Genomic DNA, 13,259 nt, shown 5'->3' with positions numbered 1-13,259 from the left:
ATGTTTAGATAAGATAAGAAAGCCTGGACAAGAATAAGCAAGTGGCGCCATCTGTTGGCGAAACCAGAACTAAAACATAATTTCTCTAAAAGCCGAAGGCAAATTTGGATTGGAATTAGGATCGTTAACTAGAACAGAAAGATTTTTATGAATGTGAAATGCCTCTAGAAAATCCAGTTCTCCAATGGAAGATGTTTATTGAATAATTTTGGCAGCAGAAAAACTGAAAGTGTGGTTTTCGGACCAACAATGTTGAGCAACAGAAGACTTCTGTGTTTCCTTTTTTCTAACATATGCCTCATGTTCCTTGACGCGAAATTTTAAGGCTCTCTTAGTTTGGCCAATGTAAATTAAACCACACTGGCAAGGAATCCTATAATTACCCCACGAATTCATATCCGGAATGGGGTCCTTGAGTATGGAACTCGGAATTTTATTGATGGGAGAATAAACAACCCGAAAGTTAAATTTCTGCAAAATATGTGCAACTTTATAGCTAATTGATGGAAAGAAAGGAATGACAACAGAATTTTTATAATCTCCTAAAACAAGAGTGTGCCTTTTAGTGTGTTGAGATGAGAATTTTTTAACTGCTTGATTAATAATGTTGGGTGGAAAGCCCCTGTCAATAGCTATTGCTTTTAAATAATTTAGTTCTTCATCAAGGGCTAGTTTGGAGAAGCAAACTTGAAGAGCACGGAAAACATAGGAATAAAATGAAGCTAACTTTTGTTTAGTCGGATGACATGATTTAAAGTGTGGTGGAAGGCAAACTGATGAAGGTTTACGGTAAACCGTAGTACTGAAGTTGGATGTGTTACGTGTGACCAGAATGTCGAGAAACGGAAGAGAATTGCAAGTCTCAAGTTCAAAAGTGAACTGAATAGCAGGATCAACAGAATTCATTGTTGAAAGAACTTTATTTAAATCATCTTTATTACCTTCAAACAGAGTAAAAGTATCGTCTACGTAGCGGAACCATGCCGGGAATTTTAAAGTTTCAAACAATTTTGATTCATAATAATGCATGTAGATATCAGCCAGGATGGGACTGAGGGGGCTTCCCATGGCTAATCCCTCAGTTTGCTTGTAATATTTATTTTGGAAAACAAAATGTGTTTGTTTCAAACAGAGTTGAGTGAGAGAAATTAGCTCATCAATTTCGATGCAAGAGAAATGAAATTCGCGAAGTCTGGTTTCTAGACATCTTAATGCACCCACCACTGGGACATTGGTGAATAATGATTTTACATCAAAAGAAACCATGAGTAAATTACTAGGAGAAATGTTTTTAACTTTTTTTACAAACTCTATTGAATTTTTTATGGTGTAAATGTTATTGTCTAATAGAGTTGAAAATCTAGAAACTAAATATTTAGCTAATGGATACGAGGCAGTACCTAAATTTGATACAATAGGGCGGAAAGGAATACCACTTTTAGGAATTTTGGGAAGAGCATATAATCTGGCACAATTCGCAACAAATGGGATAAGTGAATAAAAACTGCGATCAAATCTTCGCAAATCATTTCAGGCAACTTAAAACATTCACTTATCCCATTTGTTGCGAATTGTGCCAGATTATATGCTCTTCCCAAAATTCCTAAAAGTGGTATTCCTTTCCGCCCTATTGTATCAAATTTAGGTACTGCCTCGAATCCATTAGCTAAATATTTAGTTTCTAGATTTTCAACTCTATTAGACAATAACATTTACACCATAAAAAATTCAATAGAGTTTGTAAAAAAAGTTAAGAACATTTCTCCTAGTAATTTACTCATGGTTTCTTTTGATGTAAAATCATTATTCACCAATGTCCCAGTGGTGGGTGCATTAAGATGTCTAGAAACCAGACTTCGCGAATTTCATTTCTCTTGCATCGAAATTGATGAGCTAATTTCTCTCACTCAACTCTGTTTGAAACAAACACATTTTGTTTTCCAAAATAAATATTACAAGCAAACTGAGGGATTAGCCATGGGAAGCCCCCTCAGTCCCATCCTGGCTGATATCTACATGCATTATTATGAATCAAAATTGTTTGAAACTTTAAACTTCCCGGCATGGTTCCGCTACGTAGACGATACTTTTACTCTGTTTGAAGGTAATAAAGATGATTTAAATAAAGTTCTTTCAACAATGAATTCTATTGATCCTGCTATTCAGTTCACTTTTGAACTTGAGACTTGCAATTCTCTTCCGTTTCTCGACATTCTGGTCACACGTAACACATCCAACTTCAGTACTACGGTTTACCGTAAACCTTCATCGGGTTGCCTTCCACCACACTTTAAATCATGTCATCCGACTAAACAAAAGTTAGCTTCATTTTATTCCTATGTTTTCCGTGCTCTTCAAGTTTGCTCCTCCAAACTAGCCCTTGATGAAGAACTAAATTATTTAAAAGCAATAGCTATTGACAGGGGCTTTCCACCCAACATTATTAATCAAGCAGTTAAAAAATTCTCATCTCAACACACTAAAAGGCACACTCTTGTTTTAGGAGATTATAAAAATTCTGTTGTCATTCCCTTCTTTCCATCAATTAGCTATAAAGTTGCACATATTTTGCAGAAATTTAACTTTCGGGTTGTTTATTCTCCCATCAATAAAATTCCGAGTTCCATACTCAAGGACCCCATTTCGGATATGAATTCGTGGGGTATTTATAGGATTCCTTGCCAGTGTGGTTTAATTTACATTGGCCAAACTAAGAGAGCCTTAAAATTTCGCGTCAAGGAACATGAGGCATATGTTAGAAAAAAGGAAACACAGAAGTCTTCTGTTGCTCAACATTGTTGGTCCGAAAACCACACTTCCAGTTTTTCTGCTGCCAAAATTATTCAAAAAACATCTTCCATTGGAGAACTGGATTTTCTAGAGGCATTTCACATTCACAAAAATCTTTCTGTTCTAGTTAACGATCCTAATTCCAATCCAAATTTGCCTTCGGCCTTTAAAGAAATTATGTTTTAGTTCTGGTTTCACCAACAGATGGCGCTACTTGCTTATTCTTGTCCAGGCTTTCTTATCTTATCTAATCATTATTTCCTATCTGGTTCATTTGCGGTTTTGCAGCTGAAGATGGTGGTTCGATAAAACCATCGAAACTAGTCCTGTGAAAATTTTGTAAATATAACGCTGATTTTTGTTGTTTGATTTCTGAATTAGTGATTCTTAATACCGTTACAGGAGAATTTAGATATTTTCCAAGCTTTGTTTCTTATTTTCGGATTGAATATTGTTTTGTGTCAACCTTAGTCTTAGTTGAAAGAAAATTTCATCATATTTATTTAAATTTTCTTAAATATGTTTAGATGCAATCACGAATAAAAGCAAAGGTTCTGTCTGAGTGGAAAATAAAAAAGCATGTTGATTGTAGATTGCATGTGCATTGTGTGGATGCTGATGTGTCATGCCTAAGAATGCTTATCTTATGCTGATCTAACGCCTTTATTGATAATTTTAAGTAATTGTTTCAAATCTAATTTCTATAATAATCTAAAAGATTAAAAAGAAACTGAATTTGTGAATTGTGCCACTCACAAGATTTAAAAAATTCAAATATCTGAAAAAACAAATTTACTGTTCAACCAGTAAGACAGACAATTCGCTTAGTGTTTGCTATACAGTTCGCTTATTGTGAGGTAAATCAAAAAAATATGTACTACTACTTACAATGCATTTAATGTGACATAGCTAATCCACAGTGGCGCCCGAACTAAAAGGTGGTAGATGATGGTTAAAAAGGGAGGATTATGTAATGTATTTTCTCCCTCCTTTCTGCATGCCTTCATGGTGTAACGGTAGGTCCGGATTTGAGTCCCAGCGAGGGCATTGTTCATTTTTCACGTCGCTAGCTTCAAAACAACCCTAATGGCTCTACAAGCAACCTAGTTTACGGCATAAACAAACATGTATTATTATTAAAGTAAAGATTTAGATTTAAAAAAAAATATATTCTGCATGGATACTGTAAAAACAAAAATCAAAAAAAAAAAAAAAAAAAAAAAAAAAAAAAAACGTAGTAATAAGCATAAACTTTGAAGTAAAATCTTTTTATAAGGTAACTTCTCAAGCGGATTGAAAAAAAAGAAGGAAGGAAAAAGTGTAAAATTAATTTTATAGAGAAAACTGATGTCTATATAAAATATTCTAACAAAAAACACTAATTCAAATTACACATAACATAAATGAACATTACGAATCAGATTTCTAAAACTGCCAAGTTTATTCATGTCTAACACACATTCAATTGGCGGTGCCAGATCCAAGAACAAGAAGTATATATACATCATGAAAGATTTACGCCCTCTTTGGCGATTAAAATATATTTCCACATAAAATTTCTTACACACTGGGTCCTGCTAAACTGTAGTTCAGAACAATCAAGATTATCAGTGACATGAATATTTTCAAGAATTATTTTCAAGAATCATTATGCATTTCAATACTAATTAAAGTTTTGTAATAAAGAAATGTTACATAAATATCAAGAACATGTAAAACTTACCATATGTTTCAAGAATATCAAGTAAACTTTCAAGTAAATTTCATCAAGAATTATTGTTATAACATTCCTGTTCAAGCATCAGGATTTAAATCAAGAATTTATATAACTCAAGATAATATTAAACAAATGATTTCAAAATCAAGATTATCATAATTCAACTAAAATACTAGAATTATTACAAGAAACCTGCCTTTTTTTCAGAATTAAATTAAATTTTTAAATACACTTATACATTTCTACAACCTTGAAGTTTTCTAATATATACATTTCTTTAAATATTAAATATACAGTACTTTAAATAGCAATTAAATAAAATAGATACAACATTAGTAGCATTACGATTACATTTTCAGTAAGAAATATACTATCATACAATATTAATACTCTTAGCACTCGGGACGGAGATAATGGTGCTATGACTTGTCGCATCGGTCAGGAATTATAACGCTGACACAGTACTCAGTTTCTTATAACACGATTCACATTTTGTTTGGATCTAATTATCCAGTGTTTTTCACGGACGAACATGAGAGTACTAGCTACACCTGTATGAAGAACTCGTTCATGTACATCACTTAGCTAGAAGATCTGTAAAATGAGTTTTTGAAGGAATAATTATAGGATGCTTTTCATGAAAACTTAAAGTTGATTTTTGTAGTCTTTTTCCTACTAACAAAACTCTTTCCTCGTTTAGAAAATGATTTAGTTGATAAATGTTTGAGCTTTTTGAAATGAACTGTCCAGACTTTAAACTATTAATTTCATCAGAAAAATGTTCATATTGAACTTCTTTTATCAAATATAATTCTGCGGCAAAAAGTTCTGCTATCAAGGGTCCGGTTTTCTTGCCAGTTTTATTTTTCAGATTGTGAATAAACATAAATATCCATGGAGTTACTCTAATAGCTCTAATTAATTTACTATAATTTTCAAGATTCAACAGAGAATTAGATTTTTCTGCAATAGGTGGTAGTATTGTCGTATCATTTATACACTTTTTCAGCTCTAATTCAGCGTCAGAAAACTCCGTTGTCACGATATATTTACTAGGCCAAGCACTCACTGATTCAACTAACCAGTCTGGCCCAGACTGCCATAATCTTGAAGATAACAAATATTCGGCTGAACATCCTCGAGATAAAATGTCCGCTGGAATGGACTTCCCATTACAATGTCTCCAGTTATCTGGGCAAGTTAATGATTGTATTTCAGATACTCGATTTTTTACAAACATTTTCCATCGTTCAGGTACACTATGAATCCAGTGAACCACTATCATATTGTCAGTCCACAGATAAATATTTTCTTCATGAACTGAAAACAGCTCTTTTAAATTTTTAGCAAGTCTTGCCGATGTTAATGCTCCTAGCAACTCTAACCTTGGAAGTGTGAGTTTTTGTTTTATTGGTGAAATTCTAGATTTTGCCATAATGAATGCTACCTGTCCTTCTTCAACTGATCTAAAATATGAAACTGAACCATGCGCTTTAATAGATGCATCACAAAATAAATGAAGTTCGATATCTTTATTTTGATTTAATTTGCCGGGGAAATATTCTCGAGAAATTTCAAATTTCTTTAACTTTTCAATTTCACCGCTCCACTCGGACCACAACTGCTTACATTCAGTTGGAACTTCGTCGTCAAATTCTAAACCCAACTGCCAAAGGTTTTGCATTATCAATTTTGCACGTAATGCCTGTAATACAAAAAAAAAGTACAGGCACGCATTCCTGTAATACAAGTGACGCCAAGAAACCTACTGGATCGAAAATAGTAGCAGTCACCTTTAATATATTTCTTTTTTGTGGTTTTTCTACAACTATTTAATGTTTCGCACAAGTTGTCTATGTTCAAGGAAATTACATCTTTACTCGTACACCAGTTAAGCCCTAATACTTTTAAAGAACTATTTAGTTCATTTTCTGATTTAATTATTCCACAATCATCCCAAAATTTCTTTAGTTTCTCAGAATTTGTATTAAACTGACACAAATTTATTCCGGCATCTTTAAGCAAGCAATAGGCTCCAGTACTTAACTTAAAAGCCTGTTCCACAGAATCTGCACCATAGAAAACATCATCTACGTAGGTCGAACAGTTCAACATCTAAAAAATATCTGGATTTTCTAACTCTATTTTCTTTATATACTTTTTTATAGTGCACGCCAGAATGAAAGGGCTACATGACACACCGAAAGGAACGAGAGTCATTCTATAATGTTTCAAATTGTAATTATTATCAAAGTATAAAAACCGTAATACATCTCTATCAATTTCAGAGATTCCAATCTGGAGAAAGGCCTTTTCAATGTCTGCTGAGAACGCATGCCTGTATTGTCTGAACCGCAATATCAAGTCCAAAGCAGAAGGATTCAACTTTTGGCCAGGCATCAAACAATTCTTCAGAGATACCCCATTACACTTCGAAGATGCGTCAAACATGATACGGACTTTAGTTTTTGATAAATGTTTTCTTACAACTGGAGAATGTGGCATGTAATACATTTTACTACTATCAAAACTTTCAATTTCCCACTCTTCAATTATTTCATTTTTTAACTGTTCATTTATTATGCTATCATAACTCGCCCTTAGCCATTCATCACTTTTTTAGGTTATTAACCAAAGATACTAGACGTCGCTTGGCATTTTCTAAATTATTACCCAAGTTTGCATGATGTGATTTCCATAACAAACGAGCTACATATCTACCATTAGTAAAATGCAATTCTTTTTCAAATTTCTCAATGACTGATTTATCGTCAGGATTCTCGTTCTCCTCTAAACCCAAATGGTCCAGAGTCCAAAACCTTCGCAAACAGTCATTAACTGAATTATTATTTTCCTTCAAGCAATGAGAAACACCAGTTGTAAAAATACAGGCACTAGACTGATCGCCTTCTAAAGATCCAACTAAGGACCAACCAAATATAGAAGACACCGCAAATAATTTATTACTTACTCTTTTCTTTTCGCCTTTTGCACTTCCCAACATGAACCAGATCCTAACAATATTTTTACTTCAGCTGCTTCACCATTATCGGCTAATTTTAGATTTTCTGATTTTAATATTTCTAAAATGTTTTTGGAGGGAATTTTTATGATCGCTTCAGAAATTGTATCTGTAAAAGAGCTTCAATAGTGATTGAGTCGTTAAGGCAATGCATACTTTTTAGGGTAATTTGAACAACATTATATTCCATTAGTCTACCCTGGATGTACCCAAATGAATAAATATATAACCTTTCTTTCCTTAAAGTCCTTAATTTTAGTTCTTTAGCCAAATCAGATCTAATAAATGACCTCTGTGATCCACCATCAATTAAGATTTTTACTATTTGGCTTCTAGTATTATCTGTATCTGAAGCGTAAATATACACCTTTATCAGCAGTTTCAGAAACAATCCTAGAGTTAAACGACAGGGATGCAACTACATTCTGCTTAGAATCTGATACTGTAACTACTTTCTGTTTAACATCTGAAACTGCTTCCACTTCAGGAAGAATATTTTTACAAAATAGCTTATTATGATTTAAACCATTACACAACTCACAAGGTTGAAGTTTCATTTTACATCTGGAAGATACATGGCCTCTCTCAAAACATCTGTAATAACTTCCATGGTATTTTAATATCGCTCCTTTTTGCTCATTTGTTTTCTCACATTTTCCTACATCATGTGTATTTTGATTACAATAGAAACAATACGGCTTAGTCACTGTAGCTAACGACGAAGCAGTAGGAACACTTGTCCCTTTTAAGTAATTATTTTTATTCTGCTTAACACCGTAATTTGTGTCCATTTTCTTTGAGTTTATTATTAAATTAGAAGCTTCCCGACTCTCAACTTCCAATCTAATGAATTCGAGAAGTTCTGTTAGGCTATATTGCAGTTTAGAGTTTCTTTTTCTATTAAACTCCAGATTCATATCGTCAGGTAAAAGCTTTAAAATAACAGGTCCTAAAAGAGTTCCGTAAGCTTCCGACACAATACCTAATGAATTTAAGCTTCTTATATTGATTTCACAGGAATTGTATAGTGTTCTTAGTGCTTTCACATTGGACGAACTTCTAACCGGTTCAAGATTCAAGAGTTTATTCATGTGCGAAGATATTACCAAATCTGTTCGTCCAAATCTTTCTTTAATTAAACTTATAGAAGCGTCATAATTTTCATTAGATAGTGCAAACCCGGATACTGCGAGTAAGGATTTAAGATAGGTAAACTTCTCGAACTTTGTTAACTCATTATTATTACCAATAGCATTTTCAAAAGAATTATCAAATTCCAAAAATAAACTAGGATCACCATAATATTTAGGAATTGAAATTTTAGGTAACCGAAGGTTAGTTTTTTTTCGACCTTTACGGCAGCAGTATGGTTACCAGGCGATTCATTTTCAATGTTCACTATCTGAGAATTTAAATTTTCTTTTTAGCCCTAAAAATACATAAACTTATTTTTTCATCACACTCTAACACAATATTACATTCTTTCTCAATTTCAGACTCATCCCCTTTAAAACAATCCAATATTTTTTCATTAATTTCTTTCAACGCAGACTGTTTAGAAGTAAGTAAAAACACATTTTCTTCTACCATATTCTTATCCCAAATGTCTTTTTTAATTTCAGGTTCTAAAGCATTTATTATTTTAGAAATAACTTGTATGATGACTTTTCTAGTAGATTTCAATTTAATAATATCGTCTGCCATAATAACAACAAAAGTAATTTTATTCTCTTACCTGGTGCAGGCTACAAATGGTTAATTCCTAATTTAGTAACTCACTTTCCTGGTGAAGCACATACACAAGTATTCTGAACGTTAATCCCGCCACGTTCAGTGCAAAGGAATAAATTTTCAGTAACACGAAAAACACCGCATTCTAAATCAAAAAAACTGTTCGTGCGCAAGTGTTGGGCTCCAAAAATATAAAATATTACCTCTTTAGAGATTAAAATATATTTCCACATAAATTTTCTTACAGTCTTTTCTGAGAATTTTGAATATTCCGAGACAATTGCATGGGAAAAACGCTTACTATAAAAAAATTAAAAAGAAGGCATTTTTAATTAATTGCATAGCTAATTTTGCTCTTGCTAAGAGCTGTTTCGTTAATTATGCTTTATAGCAATATGCCTTATTTATCAGATTCATAATATTGTATAAGTTGCCAAAATGAAACTTTATAATATGACAGCGAAAAATAGAATGTTTTATTTTAATGTTATTTTTTATATATAATTTCAATATATTACCATTATTTTAATGAAATTTATCAATGTTATGATGCTTTAAAAAACTGGTCAAAAAATTGTCAGATCTCGGAATTAAAAATTCTCTATAGAAACTGATCCTAAAATCGCCAAAATGTTGACAAGTCGCCAAATTTAGAGCCGTTTAATAAAAGAATTTACATCCCCAAAAGCGAAAAGTTGTTTAAGAGTTCTTTATTAGAAAAAAAGAATTTCGAAATGCTTATGTTTCACTTCTTGCTTAGAAACTCGAGTATCCCATCATTTTTATTAGAAATAGAAACAAATTATAACTCATGAACACATTCAAAAGATAACCATATATGTCAGTGAATCGCCAAAAATATTCCTCCAAAATGCTAATTCTCACTCAAAATGGCAATCATAAAAACAGACAGAAATTTCAGATGATTAAAATTAAGGACCTTTTGCTGATTTTGGGCAAAGTTAAGGACTTTTAAGGACCAAAAGTCAATTCCAAAAAATTTAAGGACTTTTAAGGACTCTTAAGGACCGTACGAACCCTGTACCTCGGGGCTTTGTCGTAGTTACCTAAACCAAACCTTCCTGATGGCACTCTTTCTTTACGCAGATAGACCTCGAGTATTTTGCAATGATAACCTAAACAAGCAGGCAAGCATAAAAAAAGAAGCTGGCTAAAGAAGCTAATCAATCATATTTTTTCGTCACACTTTAGGTATTTGTATCCGCAAATTTTCATTTTTACTTTTAAATCAGATTGGGACACTTCTGTTGTTGCCGAAGAAAAATCTTCCAATGCTTTTGAAAAACGTTTAGTCTCTTTAAATTAAAGAACTAGTTACATAATGAAGGTTATAATTCACTGAAGACTGGCATACTTTACTTTTCAAGTATTCGAAACAAGAAACATTTACGATATCACTCACACGTTTCCAACACAGATATATTAATTTATTTCAGTTACAGATTTTCTATTAAACTGCCATTTAGAACAGGTGTTCAAGAAGATAGAAAACGGCAACATGTGTTCTGATTTTCCACAACAATGTTTTCGAACTGCAATAAAATCATAATATTTAAAACTGGCTTGTCAATTTTACTTGTCGATCATTCGGTATGTTCAACAGATGTCGAAGTCACTTAAATTTAATAAGTAACAAGAAACGTTATTTTGCAGGTATAGAACACATATCTCTATGGTTGCAATTTCTGATAAGAATTTGCTCATGCTGTTTCTTTGCTTGTCCTGAAGCTTTGAATTTTAGCAAAGTGTAGTTCACATTTTCGACGTGTTAGGGTTATTTGACTTTTTTTATATATTTCTTTATAGCTTTTATTCGAATGATTTGAAACTTTCTTTCTGCCTTTTATGTCTGTTTACATACAGCAGTGGACACAGGCTCGTTTCCCATTAACGGTTTTTGGCAGTCAACAGTTATGAAACCATCATAAAATTCCATTCAATAAGACTGATTGCTAAATGTATATGTAACATTACTGTACATGAAATTAGGGGATATAAAAATTGTCGACGCGAAAATCACCTGTTGAAATCGGTCTCAGGAAATAGGAAACCCTCGGATTTCCTTCCCCTTGGGATGATTTTCGTAAATAAACTTCATCATGGTTAGGTGACGTTATGTTGTCTGAATGTGATAAAGCACGCAAAGTCTATTTGTTTAAAGGAAGGGATACTTACAAAGAGAATTTTCTAAGGAAAATTTGCTGAGAAAAAAACACGAAAACCAACTTGCAGGCAGTCCGTTCGCCTGGGCGCCAAATGAACTGGCGAGTTTACTCCTTCATCAAGAACTTCCTAAGGGAAACTGATTAATATTTGTGTTACTCATGGACATAAACCATGGAAATGACCCTGCAGGTAACATATTCTCTAAGTTTCAAACCGGCTCGAACTATCAGTGTTCAGCGATCTTATTTACTACGGCAGTGCTGAGTGGAATGACATTATTTAATGCATGGCTTTCATAAACTCCAGACGATATAATATTATTAGAATTGAAGTACATTAGACATTCAGATTACTTTTGTGTTGAGTTCAGATCTGTTTCGTATTGGGTTCGATAAACGCAATCCTTAATCTTCACTTTTTTACTTCCTTGTACGAAGTAAGGGAAGTATTGCAATCACGAAAATTTCCGGATATCATATTTCAAAGAAAATATACATTTTGACCGCTATCGAATTCAATTTTAACAGTTATTTTCTATGTCATCTGTACGTAAGAACAGAATAAAAGGCTTTTTGTCTCCAAATGAATTAGAAAACTGATTTAAAATGAATTCAGAAGAGATCTTTTCGTGGCGTCTGTGTACGTATATATGCATGAATGTATGTCGCATAACTCAAAAACAAATAGCCTCAGAACTGTGAAATTGTGTATATAGCACTGCTATAATATGTAGTTGTGCACCTCTCTTTTTGGTTGCAATCGACCGCACTCAGAACTATATATATATACACCACTGAGTTACTCAGCTCAGTGAGCTCAGTTTTTTTTATTCTTATATATTGGTAAATTGTGCATTTTTTTTTGTTTGTTTTAAAAATGATTGAATTATGCTGTTTTTATCTTCCGGTTAATCTTTGTGTATCTTTAGTTAATCTGCATGCACTAGCTTACTATCACAACCGAATAGTTATGACACAATGATGCATGTGGATGATTTTTTACGTGGCCGCCTGGAATGTGGGCGTACTCAGATGGAAGTATCCGAGGAACTAGGAATAGCTCTAAGTGTCATCTCTAGGCTTTGGTAACGATTCTAAAAATAATGGAAATGTCAGTAGATGTTGCAGTACAGGTCGCCTCCGAGTTACGACGCCGAATGATGGCCGGTGTTTGGCGGTAGTTGCCAAAAGAAGGAGACGGAGCGCAGCATCAGACCTGTCTCGTCAGCTATCTTCAGCCACGGGTACGACAGTTTCAAGGCATACCGTGTACAGACGTTTGGAACAGATTGGTCTATATGCCCGCAGGCCTGTCAAATGTGTTCCGCTCACTGTCGCCAATCATTAGCCTGGAGTAGAGAATATGCAATGTGGACATTGTTACAGTGGGTGTGTGTCATGTTCCCGACGAGTGCAGGTTTATCTTTAGCTTGCAGTCTGATTCCCGTCGGACTTTCATATGGAGAACTCCAGGTACTTGCTACCACCAAGATAATATCATCGAACGACACTGTTACGGTGTTGAAGGATTGCTCGTTTGAGGTGAATTAATTATACTGGGCTCCTGAACAGATCTGAATATTCAGATTGGAACCGTGACAGGCCACATTTATCGGAACATTATTCTTAAACAATATGTACTTTTATTTAGGGGTGCCGTCGGAGCAGAATTTGTGTTTATGGATCACAGCGCCTGTTCCCACGTGTAAACATTGAAAGGTGTAGAGACATTAGGTTAATTGGAAAAGCTAGAGAGATGATAAATGAGCAAGCGCCTTGGCTGGAAATCGAAACACGGACTTCTCAATTACTA

This window comes from Stegodyphus dumicola, chromosome 9, assembly GCF_044657685.1.
Source record: "Stegodyphus dumicola isolate Sdum_Otavi_A_Nest chromosome 9, ASM4465768v1".
Lineage (NCBI taxonomy): Eukaryota > Metazoa > Arthropoda > Arachnida > Araneae > Eresidae > Stegodyphus > Stegodyphus dumicola.
Note: the sequence above shows the minus strand (reverse complement) of the source record.